Raw genomic sequence first — 8,138 nt, forward strand, 5'->3', positions numbered from 1 at the left:
AGTTCGTCGGAATTTCCTCGGAATTTTAAAAATCCCCCAACGGCTCTCTAACGGCTATAATATATCCTCGGAATTCATCGGTTTTTTCTGAGGAATACGTTTTTCCTCGGTATTCCATAAGAATATTCTGACGGATTAGTATTTCCTCGGAATTCCGTCGGTATATTCCGAGAAAATTCCGAGGAAACCAAATTTTGTGTTTCCTCGGAATTTTCTCGGAAATTCCTCGGGATATTCCGAGGATTTCATTTTCCGTCGGAATGTCCGTCAGAATACCAATGTTTTCTTGTAGTGCTTCGTTATTACTATTATTTGACCATCTCTTTTTTCTCAAACATATATATATTCCTGCTAATGGATGTAATGATCCACAAACAAATGACCAAATTCGTGTTTCATAATTTTAGCACAATATGGATTGCTCTCGACTTTCTTTCAGCTTTCATAATAAATAAAATTGAACCACATCTTCTTCTTTTGAAAATTACAAGGAAGAGAATTCAAGCTATAAAAATGTGAAACTCTTAGAAAAAGGTATTAGTTAGTCTTACCTACGATTTCTTCAACTATATCAAAGTGAAATAAAAAAAATATGAACCACTTTTTATCTTTTTATTTTAAATTTTATGTTCTCTATAAAAATAAGCGTTAGTAGTTCTTTCAGTCCAAACCAACAAAATTTAATAAAATTTACAATATGATCCTCGAAAACAAATTAATTTTATTATGTTCAATTTAAAGAAATTTTCAAATATTTTATAAAATTTAAATATATTTAAATATCAAATAATTTTATTGTAAACTCACCCGCCCGTCAACCCCTAGTTTATATATATAATATATTTAAATAATATCTTGTTTTGTTTCCATCGTATATTACATAGCAAATTGCAAAAAATCCCAATTTGAGAAGAACCCATATCATATACACATAGAACCTACGACAACCAAACATAACTTCAAACTTTTGATAAGGTTCCCAGTGGTTAAGATGTCTTATGATATTGGATATCCTGATACTGTTTGATCAATCCTTGAAGCCTTTGAAACCAAAACCAAAACCAAACACAGATTAATGTGAGACGACATTCATTTACATGTGAAGTTTTAAGTTTAAATCTTACCTGCGAGCAAAGGCGTGAAGCTCAGATGTTGTTAGTACCTTCAAAGGAAGAGATTTAGAGCTTTCAAGTATCTCTCAGTCTCCAAATAGCAATACCAACTTTCTAGGATCCTCTTCTTCTTCAGATAGGTTTGCCAATTCAGTCTGGTATTTAATGGTCAGAAACAGATTCAGAAACCAATGAAAGACGGTCTTTTAGGCGGTTCTTTGTAGTTATCTCCGTTACACTGTCATCTACATAAAACATACAACATTTATGATTCAGAGTAGCTCTACAGATACGGTTCTCGTAACCATATTGCAACGGACCGAGTAACAAACCGGTGGAATTGGATCTGATAGAGCGTAGAAGCTTGTTAAGAACGGAATATGCGGGTAAGACAATGCTGATCACTTGATTGCCTTTGTTAGACTTGGCTTCTTAGATGTCGTTTGAGTTTATAATACCTTCCGTTACAGTAATTTCTCTGTTCCAGGAGCTGCAAAAACCATTAAAAGATTTCAGACAATAGTGACAAATAAACAGTCAATAAGATAAATGGTATTAGAGAGATTGTCGAGTACTTCAAGTGGTTTCAATTCAATTTTTGGGCCATTGTTTGATCCTCTCGGAGTTGTCTTGAAGGACCACTAGAAAACGCCAAAGTACCACCTTCATGTTCGTTTCGAAATGTTGGCCTTTAAACTCGCTATTACTCATATCACTGAAACATTACAAAATACAACATACCTGAACGCCTTCGTGGCTATCATATACACCGAAGAGTTGACCAAACTTTGAGAGAAGAGAAGGTGGAGCTCCATCGGTGAGGACAGTAGAATATGTATACGATGGCAACAGAGGCGATAAAGAGAGTGATTTCGGCATCGGTGTTGGACTTCACCGGAACTTTGGTATTAGAATTTTTCGGGAATCGTATCCATGGAAGACGGTGGTGAATTTCACCGGGGTTGTGTTGCTCGAGCTCGCTGGGGCGGTGGAGCTTGGATATTTATGTTTTGTATCCAGTAAAGCATATATGCATTGGGTTATTAAAGATGATTGGAAGTAGAGGAGGCTTGTGTTCATGGGAGTATATATGCTGAGTTTGGTTGGAGGTGAAGCATTTAGATTTCATAGGGGGAGGTGAAGTTCTGAGAAGTTTTGATGGTTGAGAGATATGGAGGTTGATGATGACGACTAAATGCGAGGGTGTGAGGAATGGTGGAAAGCACGTAAATGCTTGAAATAATGTTTTACTACATCTGTTACACTGATGTCGTCCTTAGGATCCAAATATGAAAGGGAACGGTTGTTCTGCTTTCTATCTCCAACAACAAAAAGGAAGAAACCCTATTAACATCTGGGATTTTATTCAAATGAGGATAAGAGCCCAATGATTTTTTCAGATTCTAACACCTGGCTCACTCAATATTTGCGATACAAAAATCAAATGATTAAAGAAATGGTTGACACGTGTCACAAAATGGAAGCCCTTTCGCTGCGGTGGTAGCATGAGAGTGACTATAGTCTACTTTATTATTATAGATGTTTGAAGCTCGGTGCGGCGCTAGAATTAATCAGATTAGGGTTTAGATATCTAAATATGAATACAGTTGCAACTTTCAGACAAGCATCGTCAGAGGTGTTTGGATTAACAATATTGGATTCGAGCTAGTCCTAAAAGTTTTTTTTTTGAACTGGTAGTCGTAAAAGTTTCCAAGTGAATATTAATTCCTTCGAAAATCCAATTTACCGGGAGGTTAACTTTGCATTAAATTTGACTTTTTCCCTGCTTTTGATCATAAGTTTTTATTACTTGTGCTATTTTACCTTTTGATTTTGGTTAGAGTATTATTAGAACTTGTTAGAATTTCTTGTATGTAAAAAATATGATAGTCAGGTTTTTTAATCCAATTTATTGAGTATTGTGCTTTTTGAAATTTTTATGTTTTTGCTTAAAAATTTCGTTATTTTAGTCTTTACATTTTGATAAAATGCATATTCTCCCCTGGATGTGGCATATTAAAATTTGTTGTAATATGGAGGGAAAGCAAATCACCGGCACACATATATATTATTTATAATATAGCATTTCAAGGAAATAATTTTTAGCATTAGTTAATATGCGTTGTGAAATAATAATAGGATGGGCATACATTAAGGAGTAGTATTAGGATCAAAGTCTCTACGTTCCACAAGCGTTGTCTGATTCTTCAAGGCATAGCAAAGAAGTGTCACATGTGTGCACACAGCTTTCCTCCTTGCTTCTCTTTCCCTTTTTTTTTTACTTTATTGTATCCTCCCTTTCTTTTCAAATTAATTGGTGACATCAAAGATCTTGGTAACATTACAATACAGTTTTACTATAAAGCAAGACATAGTTAACGGTTAAAAATTGACGATAATGCGTTTTTAGACCGCATACATCGCAAAGAGTTAATTATAAGATGTATGTTTATTGAAGTAAGAAACTACAAGATCAAGGTGTGATAACGTGGTACTGGTAGTACAAGTTTTGTAACATCGCGGTTCTAGACCGATTACATCTCAAACACCTATCATAAGATTTTCTAGACTGACGTTATGTGATAGTTCCAGACAAAGCGTTATCTATCCACATGTTATAGTAGAGTTGGTAGCCAAAAAAAAACCCTAACAGATCGTAAATGTAACAGATAAAATTACAACATGCCCGAGTACTAGACTAGATCCAATGTATGGTTACTATGGTATTTACAGCAATATCTTCAGAAAATCAAAAGAGATTCAGGCCCTTTGTGTTTGTTACTTTACATTGGCAATAATAAATTAATAGTTTTCTACAAGTAATATATCGTTGTAATGGAGGCAAGCATGTATGTGAGCACAAAACTCTAGCTAGTTAAATAAATAAATAAAAACGTTTTAAGATTGCGGAATTTCCGACTCAGGAATATCAAATTGTATCAACTGCTTAGTTTTGAAAATGTTAACAACTTGAAATCTTCATAACTTTATAGAAACATTTACTTGTTTACATTGTAGTATCATATAACTCACCTACATAACCTTAACCATTACACTAAAATACCTTTAACAATTTCGAGATCTTTGAAAACTTATATAGAATTCAAGGGTGTGAACCAAAGTTTTCTTGTCATTCATTTTTATCTTTATTTTGTATAAAAAGTCTATAGACCTACAAGACAGGAAACTAGCACTCTCATTTGCTTATGTTACATAGATAGTTGGTACTGGACCAAGCCAAATGAAACATTCTCTTCAAGTCAACAATTTTTTTTCAAAAATTATATATTAATAGGTTTTCAAATTTGTAAGAGAAAAGTGAGGATCCCAAATTATGGAAATCCTTCTTGAACCGTTTATAGCTTTTAAAATATCAGAACCGGCCTTGGTTACATATTTACTGCATCTCTGCAAAAAGAGGATCATACATCTCTTTATTCTGAACTTAAATGACTGATATTCTTAGGTGATATCTAAGAATTGATTCTAAATGTTAGTAAAAATTGTAGTTACAATTACAAGTTCATATACTTTTCTTCTCGTGTTCCATTGATTTTTACGAAGGGATAGAACCCAACTCACCTTACTGGATAAACGAAAGGAGAATAACCAGAAAAAGCACTGTCCCTCGAAAAGGGAAAAAGGGAAACACATATTTGGTACATCGAACATTTACCTCTTTCCACGCGCAAAGCATCTAATCTTCACTAATCACACCTTTTTCTTACTAATAATCGCTAATCACTTAATCAGACAAAATTTTGATCACGTCAACACATTTTAATCATAGTATTGATTATCTACCTATATTTTAGAGCGATTTGCATAGAAAATATACAATAATAATGAAATTTGCAAGAAAATTGAAAAAAATGTGGAGCCCAATAACAGTAGATGCAAAAAGACACGGCTAACTCTATCATTTGTATACTTCTCTCTCCCTCTTTCTTTTTTAATTGTAACAAAATTATATTAATTTTTCCCTGATAAAGGGACGTCGGAGAAAATATACGGTATCGGAAAAACGTCGGAATCCTAAACGAACGGATTCAGCAAGAACGAACAAGCATAAACACAACAAAATCTAGACCAAGATATAAAGAGAGGAGATTGTAGCGAGGGAAAGAAGACATATGAGTTATTGGCCCAGCCCCGACGAACACGAAGGGGTATTGGATCCGATGGCCTCGCAAATTCACGGCAGCCGGTGTGTTCGAAACCGTACATCGATCCATCCACGATTAGTCTTCACCAAAAGAGCCATCCCCGTAGTTGCTTTGCGGCCTCGACCGCTGGAATCTACAAGAGACTCGACTCTCAAACTTTTTCCACCAAGTTCAGCTGCTGCCTCACCGTCACACGCATACTACAACACCGCACACAAACCCTAAAATATACCGGCCAATAAGAGCTTCAACATCTAAGAGGGAGATGTCCCGAAGAACCGACATCCCCAAAACAAGCTCGTCGACACCAGGATCTTCACAGCGACGGCGCAACAAGAAGACTAGTGCCGATAACTAACTAGCAAAACTCCGCAAAGATAATATAATAATTAGCCATCTAACATGAGTTATTAAAGTTTATGTATTTGTTTGTTTAGCTGGCTAATATTCATTAACATTAATTAGTTATTTTAGCCGGCTAACATTCATTAACATTAATTAGTTTAGCCGGCTAACAGATATATGTTTACGTATTCATCTTCTTTGCTTTTAGTTTGGGTAGGGTTGGCGTAAGTACAAATTATATGGTTGATATATAAGTTAGCATGGTTATAATGTGACTCATTTATATTTTCCATAAATTAGCATGGATACATGGTCGGTTAAACATAAAATTAACTCTATAACCAACCACAACACATATGATAAAATTTGTGTACGGCTAAACACAAAATTAACTTTACCAAATCTCAACACATATGATTAAAAAGATTTTTAGCCGGATATAACACTGTAAGCATAGTTAATTAATTGCAAATTTATGCTTTACAACCGATAGCACCTGAGACGAATATCTTTAGATAAAAACGGCTAAACTAAAACTTGTTATTGATATAAATTTCGGCCTGGTCCTCTTCGAAGTATCTGTAAGATCTTTGCTGAAAACTAAAATGCCACCAGTACAATAATAGACATGAAACAGAACGTACATGAACTTATTAATATTGCTTGGCCGTATAATGTTTATCTTAACCGGTCACTATAACACGTATCCGGCCACATAGATAAGTAAATAAACACATACCTTCGCTGAAACTGGTCTGGCCCTCTCTGCAGTATTTATAGAGATCTTTGCTGGAAACTGGAACTTCACAAGCCTTTGGACCCTCCCGTTATAGACCCTTTCGATCTAAAGCAACAAAAGACATAAACTTTGAGCAGACCATATACACACATGCAATAAAGCTTTGAGTTGAAACTAAAAGCAAACAATTTTGAAGCCAACCTTGATGTAGGCGAGATTATTACGGATCTGGGATACGGAGTCGGTGAGAGAGAGTCATGTCTAGCGAATGAGAATTCTCGTTCAACCTTTACCATCAGACTTAGAATCTGACGGTCCACCTATGATTTCGATGCGAAGCAAATGGTCGGAGAAGTTCCTGATGTAGAATTCAGAACCGAAATCACCATTTGGAGATGAACCATGGCGAGAAAAAATTGAATCCATCTGTGTGTTGGGGTCAAATATATATGAACCTATCATCTTCCTTTTCCGACCGATTAGAGGACCCGTCGAACGTCGGTTGCAGAAATATCAAGGAGGTGAGAACTCGAAGAGATTGTGAGAAAATGGAAACGTGCTACGGAGAAACCAAAAGGATTGATAGAGATGAGATAGATATTTCTTCCATTAGAGTTTATCGATTGTAGTGATAAAGCGTCGTCTTTCTCATCACGCGTAATCATTAAAGAGAATATAAGGTTTTGGCAAATATTACATATTAGGCTTCGATATAGTATGATAGGGATAGTAACGCCATTAAAAAAAACACGTCACTCCAAAAGCCAAAAATCCATCCTTGCAAATATGCAGGTTATGTTTGTATACACATGCTATTTTATTAGGAAAAGGTAGATCGGTGCACCTGTCATCATATAAATTGCTTATAATATCTAGAAGTTACAAACAATAATTGATTGGTGTTCTATTTTGGAAAAAGAATGTCCAAACAAAATGAAAATCTGAAAAGAGAATATGATTAGTCTTAAAGTAAAGTTTAATATTTATGAAATTAAACTGTCATAAACCCCTAAATAAACTATACGACATTTGCATAAAATAGTTTAAAAGAAAAAGTTGGATACCGTTGTCAATATAAATTCAACTAAAAGAGTATTGTTATAAACCATTTAGTGATCGACCCATTTATCAGCCCGTGTAGCAAGACAGGCCAAGCCCATCCGCAGGATCATACTGGCGTCTATCTACTCTTGTGTTTATCTACATTATAGTTGGTGTTTATCTTACGTATTGCTAGTCATTATCTAGTTAAGGATAAGTACGATCTCATGTGGATCCAGTACTTAGACCGTCATTACCATATGTATATAAAGACCAGTTGGTCGACCTAATAATACACACAAGTTCCCCTCTTCATTCACAACACGTTATCAGCACGACCTTGTCTCTAAACCCTTCCAAAAATCCACCACCCATAAATCAGAAACCAAACAATCTCTTGCTATTTTCCGGCGACTTCTAAAGCTCTTCCAGTCGCCTCCTTTTCTCTCTGTCAGCAACTAGCAGCAGCTCTCTCTCCTTACAGACCGTTCAACTCATCACAAAAGGTTCAGGTATCTTCAGAAAACTCAAAACAAAACCAAAAAGGATTTAAACCCTCAGCCGCATACATACAGCTACATCTAGCCGTATGTCTTTGCAGAATAAAATCTAAAACCCTAATCTATTTTCAAAGCTTAAATCTCGTCTTGTTTCACCCTGTTTAAGCTTGTTTGAATTTTTTTAATCTTCCTGATGTGAGTTAATTGCTAGAACCTTTTAGATTGACAATTACAC

The 8,138-nt window shown here is 35.3% G+C and overlaps 1 long non-coding RNA gene across 1 annotated transcript; it reads right to left on the minus strand.

Annotated features, from left to right (window-relative positions):
- Positions 1-6,037: 6,037 nt before the first annotated feature.
- LOC106332615 lies at positions 6,038-7,059 on the minus strand. Its single transcript, XR_001268131.1, has 2 exons — positions 6,564-7,059; positions 6,038-6,467 (listed from the first exon to the last, which is right to left on the minus strand). It is a non-coding gene; the product is annotated as an uncharacterized LOC106332615 (long non-coding RNA).
- Positions 7,060-8,138: the final 1,079 nt, after the last annotated feature.

Source organism: Brassica oleracea, chromosome C3 (assembly GCF_000695525.1).
Source record: "Brassica oleracea var. oleracea cultivar TO1000 chromosome C3, BOL, whole genome shotgun sequence".
NCBI lineage: Eukaryota > Viridiplantae > Streptophyta > Magnoliopsida > Brassicales > Brassicaceae > Brassica > Brassica oleracea.